The sequence below is a fragment of the Scylla paramamosain genome, chromosome 16, assembly GCF_035594125.1.
Source record: "Scylla paramamosain isolate STU-SP2022 chromosome 16, ASM3559412v1, whole genome shotgun sequence".
In the NCBI taxonomy this organism is placed as follows: domain Eukaryota; kingdom Metazoa; phylum Arthropoda; class Malacostraca; order Decapoda; family Portunidae; genus Scylla; species Scylla paramamosain.
The window spans coordinates 18838233-18856916 of record NC_087166.1 but is presented as its reverse complement, the minus strand read 5'-3'; positions in this window follow the sequence as shown (position 1 = coordinate 18856916).

Sequence of the window (18684 nt, the reverse complement as noted above, 5' to 3'; positions counted from 1 at the left end):
AATCCCCCCAACTAGCAGAGGCAAAACGCCAGAGGCACCTTTGCTTAGGGGGATCCTGAGGAGGGATTGCAGTGATAGGACAAGATAAAGATATGAGATTGTGATCGGAGGAGCCCAATGGAGAAGAAAGGGTGACAGCATAAGCAGAAGGATTAGAGGTCAGGAAAAGGTCAAGAATGTTGGGCGTATCTCCAAGACGGTCAGGAATACGAGTAGAGTGTTGCACCAATTGCTCTAGGTCATTGAGGATAGCAAAGTTGTTTGCTAGTTCACCAGGATGGTCAGTGAGGGGAGAGGAAAGCCAAAGCTGGTGGTGAATATCAGAATGTGGTCAGGTGGTCAGGTGGTCAGAATATGCTCCACTTTGGAAGTTAAGTAGTCAAAGAATTTCTTATAGTCAGAGGAGTTAGGAGAGAGGTATACAGCACAGATAAATTTAGTATGAGAATGACTCTGTAGTCGTAGCCAGATGGTGGAAAACTCGGAAGATTCAAGAGCGTGGGCACGAGAGCAGGTTAAGTCATTGCACACATAAACGCAGCATCCAGCTTTGGATCGAAAATGAGGATAGAGAAAGTAGGAGGGAACAGAAAAGGGGCTACTGTCAGTTGCCTCAGACACCTGAGTTTCAGTGAGGAAAAGAAGATGAGGTTTGGAAGAGGAGAGGTGGTGTTCTACAGATTGAAAATTAGAATGTTGCAGAAGTTAATGAAGAAAACGTTGAGGGGGGTGTCAAGACACTTAGGGTCGTCGACAGAAAGGCAGTCCGACCTGGGGACATTTATGGTCCCCTCCCCAGATGGGGACTCCGAGGCTGGTGTAGGAGTCGCCATGATTTTAAAATTTTTGAGTGAAGGGTGTGTGTGTTATTAGGTGCTTGTAGTTTTGTGTGGAGGAAGAGAGTTGTCTTTAGAGGGCAGGCTGTGACTGCCCCCTTTTGTTGTGAGACACAAAGGGAAACGTTCAGTGAGGTCACAGCTGGGTTTAATGATAAGTTCACAGCACCCCCTGAACAGTGCCTTAGACCTCACTGGGAGTAATTATCGTTTCGGCAGGTGACTACTGCCTCCTCGCATGGAGCCTGGTGGCGTTACTTGCCACTTTCCTGACACGTTCAGGCCTTCCCCACCCCATTCACCTTCCGCCCGACCTTGACCATCTAGTGGCGACGACCTTGGAATGAACTGAGCTGTTGGAGGGAACACGTGACTGAAAGGGCGACTTCCATGGCAATGCCGTCAGAGTCCCCTAACCACGCGTGTGTGGTGGGCGGCTTCCACGCCTGGCCGCCAGTCCACCCCCCCTCTTCATTCAGTTATTTTCCACCACCATCATTTAGTCATTCCATCGTCGCCGAAGGATAAGGACACACACCCCCACCTCTCCGTCAGTGCCGCCGTCACCGTCCCGCTCCCCCCTGGTGTCATCGTCGTGAATCACCCCCCTCCCCTTCCCAACCCCTACTAATTTACAGCCTGGGTCTCCATCCTGAAATGGACTGCCACTGAAGTCTACGGAAAATTGCTGCCAGGGTTCCCCATTTGCAACTTGATCAGGTCCCCATTCGCAATGTGGCATGCCATCAGAGTCGCTCCTGGGGTGGGGGTGGGATCCCCATCCTCCCCCCTCCCCCACTCCCCTCCCCCATCCCCCAACACCCTATTTACAGCAAGGGTCTCCATCCTGAAATGGATCGCCACTCCGGGTAATTGCCATGGGGGTTGTCTATCCTGAAATGGCTTTGCCACCCAGGTCCCCATGCAGGTTAGGCGACCTCCATGGCAATTTCCCAACTACTGGTAACACTTGGAGTGGTGCTAGGTCATGGAATAGAAGGACTGTTCGCTAGATAATATTTATATATATATATATATATATATATATATATATATATATATATATATATATATATATATATATATATATATATATATATATATATATATATATATATATATATATATATATATATATATATATATATATATATATATATATATATATATATATATATATATATATATATATATATATATATATATATATGAATATGGAAAGGCAGATATGTATTAATCATATGAAACCATAATTGTATATTCACAAAAAGTAGTAAGCAACAAGTAATTGTATTGAAAAACGATAGCATGCTGATTTCCCTTTTTGCAAAGTACAATGACATGTGATAAAAAGTGTAAAATGGTATCGCGAGGAGAGGAGTAGCCTTTCAAAATAATAAAGAGATAAGGTTGAAGGTGTCTTAAAAGGTAACGTAAGCGTGAGTTCGTAAGCGAGAATTGTCTGTGTTACAGTACTTAAGAGTGAGAGAGAGAGAGAGAGAGAGAGAGAGAGAGAGAGAGAGAGAGAGAGAGAGAGAGAGAGAGAGAGAGAGAGAGAGAGAGAGAGAGAGAAGGAAATTTTATAGTAAAGAAAGAAAATAGATGAAATGAGGTGCCCCCATTTCCTGAGGGCAAGGAAGTCAATCAATAACAAACAAGCGCTGTTAGCCGTGGATTGCAGGAACGATATTTATCAGGATGGTGTTTAAAAGTCGCTACGGTGTTGCAGTCCATCACGTCTCGAGGAAACCCATTCCATAGATTTACTACTCGATGGAAAAGTATTTTTTGATTCTTGAGAATTGAAGGATTTCTCAACAATTTTGCAATCGTTTCCTCGCTTGTAATTTAAAGAGCCTATCGTGAAATATCTACTGCAGTCAATGTTATCAACACCTCTGATGATTTTAAACACCTGTATTAAGTCGCCTCTTAGTCTTCTTTGTGTTAATGGGTAAGATTTAATTCTTTAAGACGCTCTTCGTATAATTTGTTACTCTACGCTGAACTCTTTCTAATTTATCAATGTCTTTCTGGTAGTAGGGGCAAGTAGTAGGGAAATTGCCATGGGAGTCGCCATTCCTAAAATGGCAACTCCCATGGCAATTTTCCGGAGGCCTCAGTGGCAATCCATTTTAGGATGGCGACCCTGGCTGTAAATTAACAGAAGGGGGATGATGGGGGGGTCATTCACGACGGCGTCACCAGGGGTCATGTTCAGGGCGAGGGGGACGGCGACGACGGTGCTGACGGGAGAGGTAGGGGCGTGTATCCTTATCCTTCGGCGGTTATGGAATGGCTAAATGAATCAATGATGGTGGGTGGAAAATAATTGAAAGGAAATGGGGGGGGTGGGAGGGGAATGAACACATCAAGCGAGGCAGGCGGCTGGGTTCGCTGACTGCTAGACGTGGGAGTAGCCATCACACGCGTGGTTTGGGAGACCCTCTCGGCCTGCCATCACGATCGCCCTTTCACTCACGTGGATCCTGGACAGCCAAGGTGGTTTGAGCCTTACCATCACGCGTTCCCTCCGACATCTCAGTACATTCCAAGGTCCTGCCACTTCCCAATGGCCAAGGTTGTCGCAACTATCCAGGTTTGCAGAGTCAATGGGACATTTTATTTTTATTAGGGCAAAAACAGCTCAATGATTTATTAGGACAAATACATCTCATTCATTCAAAACATTTGCGAATTGAATGCGAAGAGATCATCGTCATCGCTGTGAATGACGGGCGTAGTTTTAATAACTCTAGGAATCACCTTCTTACAAGGAGCGGGTGGAGCATTGGAGAGTTTTGGTGTGCTGACATCCTCTGGCGTGTTAGGGGGCATATAATATATATATATATATATATATATATATATATATATATATATATATATATATATATATATATATGTTGGGCGTATCTCCAAGACGGTCAGGAATACGAGTAGGGTGTTGCACCAATTGCTCTAGGTCATGGAGGATAGCAAAGTTGTAGGCTAGTTCACCAGGATGGTCAGTGAAGGGAGAGGAAAACCAAAGCTGGTAGCGAACATTGAAGTCTCCAAGAATGGAGATCCAAGATCCAAGAATGATCCAAGATCCAGGAATGGAGATCTCTGCAAAAGGGATGTGGGTCAGAATGTGCTCCACTTTGGAAGTTAAGTAGTCAAAAAATTTCTTATAGTAAGAGGAGTTAGGTGAGAGGTATACAGTCGCTCTACGATGTTGTTTCCGCAGCATTTCAGCTTGCGACGTAGTGAGGCGATCGTGAATGAGCTTATGAGTGAACTGAAAATCACGGACACGTCATTTGACGTAGTCATCAATGTTGTAGACAGGACGCGCTGCGCTGTGGAGAAATTCATATAGAGGACACTTGTTGTTACCAAACAGCACGGAATGTGGAGACTCATCGATGGTGGAGTGGATTGCTGAGTTGATAGAGCAGGCTATCTGAGGAAGCTATTCGTCCCAGGAGTGCTTTGCTTCTGTTACATCAAGGATACGTTTATTGCAATGCTCTACTTTCCTGTTTGAATTGGGTGAGTGAGGAACATTGTTACATTTGTTGATAAGAAATTCTTTGCAAATCTCCTGTAAGACGGAGTTAATGAATTCAGCGCCATTGTCATATAAGATGACACGAGGAGAGGTATAAGGACAAATTATTTTGTCGATGATCGCGCGACTAACAGAAGTAGCAGTTTTCTCCTTGAGAGCAACGAGACTGGTGAAACAAGTGAAACTATCCCCACAAACTAGAAAGTACTGATAACCGTTATTTGTATGTGGAAATTTAAGCAGATCAACAGAGACTGAATACCAAGGAGCGGAAGCGATGGGATATGAAAACGCTGGACTCTCGTTTGCGAGTGAGGTATGATGTGAAGCACACTGAGAACATAGCTCACAGTGCTGAAAGATATCTTTCCTCATAGTCGGCCAGAAATGTGATCATTTCGCCTGCTCGAGGCATCTGTCCCGACCTGGATGTCCTGCGTGAGGTGAGTCATGAACGTGGTGTAGTATGATATTCACTAGTGACCAAGGTATCACGGGCTGAAATAAACGCTCACTAGAATCGTCAGTAGAGACATCACTCGACTTATATGAGAAATCGTCTTGCATGAAAAACTTATCAACACTCACTTGTAACTTAGGAAGATTTGTCTCATCACCAGATTCCAGGTAATAAGCAACACTAAAACACAATGCGTCTGAACGTTGATGTTTCCTTATTTCATCCAATGTTGGCATGGCAGGATATTTTGTCATGACGGAGATAATAACAACATTGCGTGATAGTGCATCTACCACTGAGTTTGCCTTACCAGGAATATATGCAAAGTAGGATTAAATTCCTGAATCATGAGATGCCAACGAGCAAATTAGCCTGTGAAGTTGTTGCCTTTAAAGGTCTCTGTGACAGCAAAATGATCAGTGTAGACATGAATCTTATAGCTCAAGATGAGTTCACGGAAATGACGTAACGCCCAGATCACAGCGAGACTTTCACGCTTTGTGACGTCATAATTTTGGTCTGCCTTGTTGGGAAGTCTGCTAGCGTAAGCTAATACGCGATATTTACCGAGTGAATCTTTCTGCATGAGAACAGCACCGATTCCAAAGCCGGAAGCGTCAGTGTATAAGATGAAACCTTTCTCGAAATTTGCAAAAGCAAGAACTGGTGCTTGACACAAGGCAGTTTTGAGAAGATCAAAGGCATCTTCTTCCTTTTCAGACCAGATGAATGCAACTTTTTTTTTTTTTGAGCAAATGAGTGAAAGATTGAGCGATAAGGCTGAAATTTTGATGATCTGGCGATAGAATCCAACAAGACCGATGAATTGCCTGATCTGATCGATATTACAAGGAACAGGGGAATTTTTCACAGTATTTACCTTGTGATCTAAAGTGTGAATTCCATCTCTGTCGACTTTGTGACCAAGGAATTTGACTTGATGTTTGAGAAACGAGCATTTGCTGAGTTTGATCTTTAAACCAACAGCTTGAAAGCATGACAGAACGAGAGACCGTGTGAAAATTATCCAGTAAAGACTTTGATGCAATGATAACGTCATCAAGGAAGCAGAACACACTTTTACCAATGAGACATGAGAGAACAGAGTTCATCAATCTCTGAAACGTTAGAGGCGAGTTAAGTAGACCTTTGGCCATGCGTTTCAACATAAATTGACCAAAGGAGGTAGTGAAAGCAGTATATGGCCGGGAAGTTTCCTCTAATTCGACTTGAAAGAATCTTGAACGTAAGTCTAGGGTAGAAAATACCGCATTTGAATCTCCGAGAGACTGAAAAAGGCCACCTGATCTCGGCAAAAGATAACGGTCAGGAATGGTAGATGCGTTGAATTTCCTGAAATTGACAACGGCACGCCAATCGTCTAGTTTCTTTGAAAAGAGTAAGGTAGCATTATGAGATGAACAGGCAGGTTTCACGACACTCAGAAGTAACATACCTAGCACAGCTTCATTAAACAGAAAACGACGACTGTGTGGCATCCTATAGCTCGGGGTGTAAGATGGTCTGGACCAAGGGGTCAGATGAATAGCGTGAGTGATAACGTCTGTGTGGCCCAGAGGTTCACCAGGGAGAGAGGCAACGTTCCTAAAAGTATTTAGGAAAGCGAGTAATTCATGTTGAGATTCTGGGAAATCAAGTAAAGATATGTGATCATTCGTGATAGGCGGGAGAGAAGACATGTCATGGCTGTCAGATGCATATACATTATTGAAAGAAGAAGAGAGTAAATCATCCAAGATTATAACTTTCTCAGAGTAAGGCAAGGCTTCTCCGAGTAGCGCACCAGCTTTGAGCTTGACAGGCGTAGATGTGATTCAGCCCAATTTTACAGAAACTGTTTTCATCGATGGTGGTAAGAACAGATTCCAACTTTTGCATGGAGATTGTTGTGCATAACAGATGATATCAGTTTCTGATACAGCAGTTTTAACCTTATCGTTTACAATATATAAAGCACATTCAGATAACGTTACTGGATCTGCTAGTAAAATGTGTTTAAAAAGAGTTACACCGTGGTCTGACTGGGAAGTTGATTGAGAATAAGGCTATGAGACAGGCAAATTAGGTGACATAACACAAGAGTCCAGTGAAGATAACACCTGATTGCTAGTAGAAGGAAGAGTTGCAATAGATGTCACTACGCCAGGAGGAGAGGAACCATCAGAGGGAAGAAAAGTAAGAAAATAAGTATCCCCTTGAAAGATTTTATTGATGGCAGGGAAAAAAAAAAAAAACTGATGTAATATTTCCACATGGGATTGAAGCCTATGAGAAGATCAGCATTGAAAGATATATCAGACACAACATAAAAAACAATCACATATGTCTGGTTCCTGGAGTGATAAGGACAGTGATAAGAGTACTTTCCCGTGAGGTAGGATAATTTTCCCAGATATACCATTTAGACTGACATCAGGAGATAATGTAGTGATGAGATCCTGAGAAGTGGGAGAGAGTTTCTGAAATACATCCATTTTGATAATGTTTACAGCAGCATCCGTGTCAAGAAAGCTTTGTGTGATACAGTGACATGTAACATCAGTGATAATACCATTGAATAATCTAGCATATTGAATGTTAATTGAAGTGCTGAGTTTGGAGGATGTGTGAAGCACACATTGTGTTTTGTACGATGTTTAGGCACATAGTAAGGAGAAGACTTCAGGATAGGCAATATTATGGTGGATTGGTCAGAGAAGGGCGCGAAGATTTTTCTTATGGTGTGCGTAGAGTCTGTGGATTTGCGTGATAATGCCTGCAGTCTTGTAAGAAGTGGCCTACCCTTTTATGGAAAGAACAGAATGCTTCAGGAGTGAAGAAGTGTCTTCCTGAACTATGGAGAACAACTCTGCACTGTGCAAGAACATGACCTGGCACCTTGCACCGGTTGCAGGTGACATTTCTTGGTCTTGATTTCGATCGAGTGTACTTATAGCGAGATGAAGGGGATGTGCGTCTAATGTAACGTCCACAAGAAGGAGAAGGAGAACTGAAGGGTGGGTGATGGGGAGAGGGGGGGGTGAGTCAGGTGAGGAAGTAACAAGAGCTTGAAGAGGTTCAGAGGTGGGAAGAGGACACTTATCAGAAATGATTTTGCAGATATCATATATATAATCTGATTTGTGGAATTCGACGTCACTTGCGACCTGGAAATTGGGAGCATCGAGGAAGGAAGTAAACAAGATGTAAGCTATAAGCCTTTTTAACCCATCTGATGATAGTGAGCCATTTGTAAACCAATTTAAGTCTTGTTGCTGAGTAATCAGTTCTGAGCTGAGAGAGGAAGCAATGAGTGGCTCCAAGCTTGGAATGACTTTGGAAATGATTTCTGAGATGAGTGGTGAAGTCAGCAAAGGTGGTGAGTGAAACAAATCTGTCTGACTTCACCAACAGGTCAGCGAGACTCGAAGGCTCGTGACAGATGCGGGATTTTAAGATGGAGATTTTTTCTTATCAGATGTGGCTGCACATCGAGTGCATTCCTCCTCAATTCTTTGAATAAATTGATGAACAGTTTCTGTGCCAGTACCAGAAAAATTAGGAAGGTGATGAGATTCATGTATGAAGGTGATGTGAGGAGTAGCAGTGGTTTCATTGAACATTGTGTCATGTAATGAAGGAGAGAGTACAGACTGTGAGTTTATGAGCGATGTAAAGTGCACAGACAATTAAGACACCGAAATATAAAAACACATAATACACAGCACACAATATAACACAGAACAATACACACAGCCAACAATAATAACAATGAAAGACAGAAGGATATGATATAAACACTGATAGGCAGACAGACAGACAGACAGACAGACGGCAGGAGACGGATAGGCAGACATATAGACAGACAGACAGACGGGCAGGTAGATAAATAAACAGATAGACATTACTTAATAACAGAAGAAGGAAGAGTGGGAAACAATAATAATTTAGGTAGGATTTATATTCAAATGTTGGCCAGGAAGTGACAGCGGATGACCAAATAAAAGGCACGATGACGAAAGTTCTTGAATGGGTGACTGATTTGGATGCGAGACGAAATCGTAACGTGACGACTGATTACACACTCTCTCTCTAGCCGAAGTGCTAGAGAGAGAGCCGCAAGGCTGACGGTGATGGAGCAGAACTGAGTGAGAGACAAAGACTGACTGCTCGTGACTCGGTGAGTGCCCAACTGTGTCTCTGACTTGGACTCAACTCGAAATCCGAATAACTGACTCGTTACATGCGGTCTGTATTTATCTGAGCTTAGACTGGAAGCGGGTGTGAAATGTGTGAAATAAGCCCTTGTACAGAGTTAACATCAGGAGGGTGAGAAAAATTTGCAGAGACTTCTCAGAACGCCTAACTTCATAGAAGCTGTTTTAGAGATGAAATGTGAAGTTTCCGGTACAGATTATAAGTAAACGACAGACCGAGGATGTTCAGTGCAGAAGATGGGGACAGTTGAGTGTCACTGAAGATGAGGGGATAGTTATCGGGAAGGTTGTGTTGAGTTGATAGATAGAGGAATTGAGTTTTTGAGGTATTGAACAATACCAAGTTTCCTCTGCTTCAATTAGAGATTTTAGAAAGATCAGAAGTCATGTGTTCTGTTACTTCATTGTGTGAAATGTTTCCTTCCTGAAGGGTTGGACGTGTATGAAAAGACGTAGAAAAGTGCAGAGAGGTATCATCAGCGTAGGAGTGGACAGGACAAGAAGTTTGGTTTAGAAGTTCATTGATGAATAATAAGAAGAGAGTTGGTGACAGGACAGAACCCTGAGGAGCATCACTGTTAATAGACTTAGGAGAAGAACAGCGACCGTTTACAACAGCAGCAATAGAACGATCAAAAAGGAATCTTCTGATGAAGTTACAGAGAGGAGGATAGAAGCCGTAGGAGGATAATATGGAAATCAAAACTTTGTGCCAGACTCTATCAAAATCTTTTGATGTATCCAAGGCAACAGCAAAAGTTTCTCCAAAATCTCTAAAAGAGGATGACCAAGACTCAGTAGGGAAAGCCAGAAGATCACCAGTACAGCGGCCTTGACAGAACCCACACTGGCGATCAGATAGAAGGTTGTGAAGTGATAGATATTTAAGAATCTTCCAGTTGAGGATAGATTAAAAACCTTAGATGACTAGGAAATTAAAACAATACGACAGAAGTTTGAGGGATTAGAACGGTCACATTTTTTAGGAACAGGCTGAATGTAGACAAACTTCCAGCAAGAATAAAAGGTAGATGTTGACAGACATAGCTGAAAGAGTTTGACTAGGCAAGGTGCAAGCACGGAGTCACAGTTTCGGAGAACAATAGGAGGGACTTCATCAGGTACATAAGCCTTCCGAAGGTTTAAGACAGCGAGAACATAACAAAAATAAATAAATAAATAAATATTGCGAGGAATTTTAATAGGTAGCATGAAATAGTTAGAGGATGGAGGAGCGGGAGGAACAAGCCCAGAATCATCCAAGGTAGAGTCTTTAGCAAAGGTTTGAGCGAAGAGTTCAGTTATAGAGATAGATATGATAACAGTGGTGCCATCTGATTGAAATAAAGGAGGGAAAGAAGGATAGGCAAAATTAATGGAGATATTTTCGGCTAGATGGCAGAAGTCACGAGGGGAGTTAGATCTTAAAAGATTTTGTCACTTTCTGTTAATGAAGAAGTTTTTGGCTAGTTGGAAAACAGACTTGGCATGGTTCCGGATAGAAATATAAAGTGCATGAGATTATGGTAATGGAAGGCTTAAGTACCTTTTGTGGACTACCTCTCTATCAGGTACAGCACGAGAACAAACTGTGCTAAACCACGGTTTGAAAGGTTTAGGTCGATAAAAAGACTGAGGAATGTACGCCTCCATGCCAGACATAATCACCTCTGTCATGCGCTCGACACACAAAGACGGGTCTCTGATACGGAACCAGTAGTCATTCCAAGGAAAATCAACAAAATACCTCCTCAGGTCCCCCTAACTAGCAGAGTAGCAGAGGCAAAACACCAGAGGCACCTTCACTAAGGGGGATCCTAAGAAGGGATTGGAGCGATGGGAGAAAATACAGATATGGAGCTTAACGGAGAAAAGAGGTTGAAAGCATAAGCATAAGGAAAAGGTCAAGAATGTTAGGCGTATCTCCACGACGGTCAGGAATACGAGTAGTGTGTTGCACCAATTGCTCTAGGTTGTGGACGATAGCAAAGTTGAAGGCTAGTTCACCAGGATGGTCAGAGAAAAGCCAAAAGCTGGTGGTGAATATTAAAGTCTTCAAGAATGCAGATCTATGCAAAAGGGAAGAGTCAGGGATGGTCAGGAGAAAAGCCAAAAGCTGGTGGTGAATATTAAAGTCTTCAAGAATGCAGATCTATGCAAAAGGGAAGAGAGTCAGAATGTGCTTCACTTTATAAGTCAAGTAATCAAAGAATTTCTTATAGTCAGAGGAGTTAGGTGGGAGGTATACAGCACAGATCAATTTAGTTTGAGAGTAAGTTTGAGTTTGAGTTTGAGGTTAAGTCGTTGCGCACATAAACGCAATATCCAGCTTTGGATTGAAAATGAGGATAGAGAATGTAGGAGGGAACAGAAATCAAGACACTTATATATATATATATATATATATATATATATATATATATATATATATATATATATATATATATATATATATATATATATATATATATATATATATATATATATATATATATATATATATATATGACAGAGAGAGAGAGAGAGAGAGAGAGAGAGAGAGAGAGAATTTTCACATAATTTTTACACATGCCCTAACCACCAAACAGTACTCTTCTGGTGAAATGTTTTAAATTCATAAAAAAATAAACTCCTTATATGATTTTCAGAATGTAACTGATTTGGTTTGAAAATTCCACTTCTTAACTCTAAAATAGTGATGGATTGCGCAGCTGAATATTGTACGAAGCGTCTAAGACTCTACATATTGATATAATTTTCGCAATTTGTTGTATACTCACCAGCCTCGTGCGCAGCACAGCTCGCGAGGTTTAAAAGCGCCCGGCTACTTGTACCGTGTTGCATACAGTCGCCTGATTTGCTGGCACGCCTACACCTCCTGGATGGTACATGTAAGGATTGACATAACACTTGTTAGAGTGTATATAAGTCTGTATGTGTGTTACAGCTGTCATATTTCTTTAAAATTTTAACTTCAATAGTAATATTGCCAGAGATTTAATTTATCGTTTTCCTTAATGGCATATATTGTCAAAAACGTCCAGACACACAAACACACACACATGATATATATATATATATATATATATATATATATATATATATATATATATATATATATATATATATATATATATATATATATATATATATATATATATATATATATATATATATATATATATATATATATATATATATATATATATATATATATATATATATATATATATATATATATATATATATATATATATATATATATATATATATATATATATATATATATATATATATATATATATATATATATATATATATATATATATATATATATATATATATATATATATATATACGTGTGTGTGTGTGTGTGTGGTTTGAAACAAAATAAAGGTATAAAGCTATAGACAAACATTGTATGTTTTCGCATGTGGTTTGGTGAGGACTGAAAAAGAGAAGCGGTGTGGGAACTGGATTAGTTAAGAATCCGAACCCAAAAGCTCCGACCAAAGATTATAAGAGATATAATTGTGATGAAGACAGTTGGTTATTTAATTCAGGTTTCAGGTGTTTAAGGTAATTAGCCTCTAATATTTTGGTGTGTCTATGTGCGTCAGCTTTATGCAATATACTAAAATCCTCCTCCGAAAACAGATGATCATGTGTGTGGCAATGTGTTCTTGTTGCTGAAAAAGATGGTCGAGTTAACTGCTTGTGTGTATGTATTGAAGTACCTTTATGTTCACTGATTCTATGTAATAGATTCCTCTTGCTACCTCCAATATAGTGAGTTTTGCAACTCGATCAAGTAAATTCATAAATGATGTTGGAGAAAATAAAAAATACGAAGGACGAAAAGAATACATAAAAATATACTATACCTATATAACTATCTACTTATTAAGCAAAATATCTACTCATATATATATATATATATATATATATATATATATATATATATATATATATATATATATATATATATATATATATATATATATATATATATATATATATATATACAAATTTCTCTTCTCGGATAGTGATTCCCGTCTTGTCCCGTCTTCCTTTAAACGTGATTTCTCATAATCACTATGACTCATTCTCTCACCCTTCGTTTCGCTGCGCATTTCGTAGGTTGCTTCCACATCCATTTTGACACTACCCCTAGTCATTTTGAATAGCTTAACTCAGATTCTACTACTAGTAAGTACATATTTTTTTATTTTCATCTCTCCTTTATTGGGGGAGTTGTAGGATCCAGACCTAAGAAAAAAATGTTTTTGTTTTTTTTCCTTCTTTTATGGTTTTTTGCATTTTTTCTGCATTTTTTCCCGTTTTTTTCCCGTTTTGATAGAAAAAAAAATATATAATTTATTTAATGAGGTCTTCCGTCATAAAATTACATGGTTTCACCCGCCGTGAGACATGTATGATATTTTTTTTTTCCTTTTTTCCCATATTTTTTTTTTATATACCCGTTTCTTTTGTTTCCTATGAAAATTTACGGTTCTCTCTCTGCGTATAACATTAAAGAAAAGGATTTTTTTAGATCTAACTATATTTCTTGGATTTATAAACGAAAATAAAAAAATATAATTATTTATATTTTTTTTTTTCGTAAATCAAGCAAATAATCAATGTATCTGCATCAAATGTCATTTGCACTAATATTTTACTTATTTTGTTTTTTACTTAGAAATATGGCGAAATATAACAAAATTCTTTCCCTCCTTTCCCCCCTCTGGTAATTAAGCGTGAAATCATGAATCGCTTTAGGCCTATGTACAAAACCGAGTGGATTAACTAAATGAAACTATGTCTGCTTTCTTCAACATATATATATATATATATATATATATATATATATATATATATATATATATATATATATATATATATATATATATATATATATATATATATATATATATATATATATATATATATATATATATATATATATCATGTGATTTTCAAGTCCCTAGCTGCAATAGCTAAATTATAGTTACCCCTTAAATCTCGTTCCGGGTTTGATATCTCAAAATGGCGGATTTTGGCATATAAAAATCTCCTCCGTTGTTATTCCTGCTACACATATATGGACTATTGCAGATTATGAAACTATGATAAGCGAACAAAGTCTGCTATCGAAATTTTTCTTTGGAGTTTTCGATTTTGATTTTTGACAAATATTTGAAAGTCAATTTTTTTTTACTTTATCAACAAATTATTATTTTTTTTTTTTTTGTATTATTGTACAAGAAAAAAACGATAGCAGACATTGTTCTCCTATTCTTCCTGATTGAAAATCTTCTTGAATGAAAGAAATTGGTCTAAAAATAAGGGAGGAGATATGAGTTGAACATGAGCAATTTAACATAGGATTCAACAATTCCCCCCCCCCCCGCTTTTATGCTAACGCCTTCACTTTTATTGTGTCTCAGCTCACTAAAAACCTTCACTTCCTCCTCACAACCTCTGTCTTCTATATAGTACTCGTAAGTCGAAGCGTAACGTGCACTTCCGCATTTTGAGGATAATTCTGTCAATAACCATGTTTCAAACGCTGGGTTTCATTCTTATCCTCCTTATCGTTCCTCCGGACAGCGTCCTCCTCCTCCTCTTTCTCTGCCCGTTCGACCCATCATTTTCTTGTCCTACAAAAGACGAGGCCATCTCCGGGATCGCAAAGCTAAATTCTGCTACCAGGCTCCTGCTCAGTACATACCCTGAGAAACACTTGTAGTTGCTTATATTCCATAATCATTCCATTGATTCTCTGATCAATTGCTGTGTTTACTGTCTACATTTTCTTTTTACATTTGACAGTTAATATGCACAAAAGATGAGGATGTAAATCTTAAAGAAACTTATTAGTTTTTCATTTTATAATTTCTAGAATATATTTTGTACAAAGGTAATAAACTCTTTGTGGACTTACTGTCGACTGACCTCAAAGTGAAACTGCTTGTTGTGGTGGATTTCATCTCGTCAACTCCTTTTTCTGTAATTTGTTGTCGTTAACTTCTCTGTCTCCACCACAAGGTTACATCTCTTGTTCTAGTCTATCCTTGTTTTCATACCTATTATTATTCTCGCCCCAAATTCATAAAGATTGTTAGAATTAAGCTTAGACTTCTACTTAAAGTTGTGCTTATTTTAAGATCGTGCTTAAATTTTTACTAAAAGCTAAGTACAGAACCAGTAGAATATGAAATGATGAAGTCCATAACAGAAAAATCTTACACATCTTAATTTCGAGTAATTCGTTGAACGTTTTTTACTTTTTTTTCTGGCAATAAATAATGAAAACAAATAAATCTCAATAATAATTTGTGTTCTGTTTTGTTAGGATTTGTGTGATTTTGGTCTTTTTACAAGTACGTAAATTAGATCTGATTAGGCGCGATTGTTTTGAAAACAATAAGAAAATTCAGCACGACACTTGGACTATGCAACTGCAATCCCTTCCTGTCCTTTTTCTTTAGTATGGAAAAGATAACGACCCATAAGACCGAAAAGGAGAATTGAGGAAACACAGCTGAATTGATGACGAGACTTTTCTCCTCGTCCAATTAGTATATGAGGAAAGAAGTAGCCTGAAGGCTAATCTAGTTCTTCATTCACTCAGTGACGTAAAAACGCCGCATGGTCATCAGTTACCAAGTAGGTAAATGAGACACACGGCAGAAACAGGACAAAGGATAGGTCAAGGTCCTCACTAGTGCAGAGTTGAATTTTCCCATTGGTTACATAACGCAGTGTAGTTATTACTTTCATTTATAGCGTCAATGCATGATTACTTCTTTTAGGGCCGTTCAAGGTCGAATAATACTTGACGTGTCAGGCTCGGCCTTATTGATTCAGCGTCTCATCGACGCTAGTAAAAGCACACTGTCGCTAAGGTCCACTGCACATGAGTGACTGTAACGCGACAAAGCGACGCCACAGTGTCATTTTTTGTAGCGTCTCGGTAGCAATGCTTAGTTGCGACGCTGAGTCGCTAGCATATGAGCAGGCACTACTGGCATGATGTAATCCTACATCATGGACTCGATGAGAAAGCTACTTTTCCTATTCTTCTGCGGCGTCGTCGTCGTCGGCAATAGCGACGAATATTATTGTGGATGTATCCTATATCTTTATAGAAGTTGTTGCTGTATCCAGTGGTTCTTGTGTCCCATATCACTAGTGACTTCTCCATTTCCATTATGAGACGATTTATATCACGATATGTAATGGTAGAGTTCCGCAAAGAAAATTGTGAAGTGAAGGAGAGAGGGTTAAGGACTAACAAGCACCTTCTAGTAGGGCGACGTGGCTCCTGTGAAAGGGCTCCAAGCCACCCGGTCGGGTCACTTGTTGCGATAATCTTTGCCTGCTCACCATATTGATATTGAATTTCAATTGAAACCAATAGAAAGCCACTTCCCCGCAACAGTGTGGTGTCGTTAAGTAGCGCTACAGAGTCGTTCGTGTATAAGGACCCGTTTTAATTTACATATATATATATATATATATATATATATATATATATATATATATATATATATATATATATATATATATATATATATATATATATATATATATATATATATATATATATATATATATATATATATATATATATATATATATATATATATATATATATATATATATATATATATATATATATATATATATATATATATATATAAGCCTTCTATCACCAGAATCTCATGCACTTTATATTTCTGCCCAGAACCATGCTAAGTCTGTTCTCCAACTAGTCAAAAACTCCTTCATTAAGAGAAAATGTCAGAACCTTTCAAGATCTAACTCCCCTCGTGATTTCTGGCATGTAACCAAAAATATCTCCAATAATTTTGCTTCTTCTTCTTTTCCTCTTCTATTTCAACCAGATGACACCACTGCTATCACATCTATTTCTAAAGCTGAACTCTTCGCTCAAACCATTGCTAAAAACTCTACCTTGGACGATTCTGGGTTTGTACCTCCCTCTCCTCCACCCTCTGACTACTACAAGCCACGTATTAAAATTTTTCGCAATGATGTTTTCCATGCCCTCTCTGGCCTAAACCCTCTGAAGGCTTATGGTCCTGATGATGTCCCTCCTATTGTTCTCCGAAACTGTGCCTCCGTGCTTGCACCTTGCCTAGACAAACTCTTTCAGCTCTGTCTGTCAACATCTACCTTTCCTTCTTGCTGGAAGTTTGCATACATTCAACCTGTTCCTAAAAAGGGTGACCGTTCTAATCCCTCAAACTACCGTCCTATTGCTTTAATTTCCTTCCTATCTAAAGTTTTCGAATGTATCCTCAATAGGAAGATTTTTAAATATCTATCACTTCACAACCTTCTATCTGATTGCCAGTATGGGTTCCGTCAAGGCCGCTCTACTGGTGATCTTCTGGCTTTCCTTATTGAGTCTTGGTCATCCTCTTTTAGAGATTTTGGTTAAACTTTTGTTGTTGCCTTGGACATATCAAAAGCTTTTGATAGAGTCTGGCACAAAGCTTTGATTTCCAAACTACCCTCCTACGGTTTCTACCCTTCTCTCTGTAACATCATCTCAAGTTTCCTTTCTGACCGTTCTATTGCTGCTATGGTGGACGGTCACTGTTTTTCTCCTAAATCTATTAACAGTGGTATTCCTCAGGGTTCTGTCCTGTCACCCACATTCTTCTTATTATTCATTAAAGATCTTCTAAACCAAACTTCTTGTCCTATCCACTCCTACGCTGATGATACCACCCTGCACTTTTCCACGTCGTTTCATAGACGTCCAACCCTTCAGGAGGTAAACATATCACGCAGGGAAGCCACAGAACGCTTGACTTCTGATCTTTCTAAAATTTCTGATTGGGGCAGAGCAAACTTGGTATTGTTCAATGCCTCAAAAACTCAATTCCTCCATCTATCAACTCGACACAACCTTCCAGACAACTATGCCCTCTTCTTCAATGACACTCAACTGTCCCCCTCTTCTACACTGAACATCCTCAGTCTGTCCTTTACTTATAATCTGAACTGGAAACTTCACATCTTATCTCTAGCTAAAACAGCTTCTATGAAGTTAGGTGTTCTGAGATGTCTCTGCCAGTTTTTCTCACCCCAACCCCCCCAGCTGCTATCTCTGTACAAAGGCCTTATCCGTCCATGTATGGAGTATGCTTCACATGTCTGGAGAGGTTCCACTCATATTGCTCTTCTAGACAGGGTGGAATCAAAAGTTTTTCGTCTCATCAACTCCTCTCCTCTAACTGACTGTCTTCAGCCTCTCTCTCACCGCTGCAATGTTGCATATCTAGCTGTCTTCCACCGCAATTTTCATGCTAACTGCTCTTCTGATCTTGCTAACTGCATGCCTCTCCTCCTTCTGCGGCCTCGCTGCACAAGACTTTCTTCTTTCTTTCACCCCTATTCTGTCCACCTCTCTAACGCAAGAGTTAACCAGTATTCTCAATCATTCATCCCTTTCTCTGGTAAACTCTGGAACTTCCTGCCTGCTTCTGTATTTCCACCTTCCTATGACTTGAATTCCTTCAAGAGGGAGGCTTCAAGACACTTATCCACCAATTTTTGACCACTGCTTTGACCCTT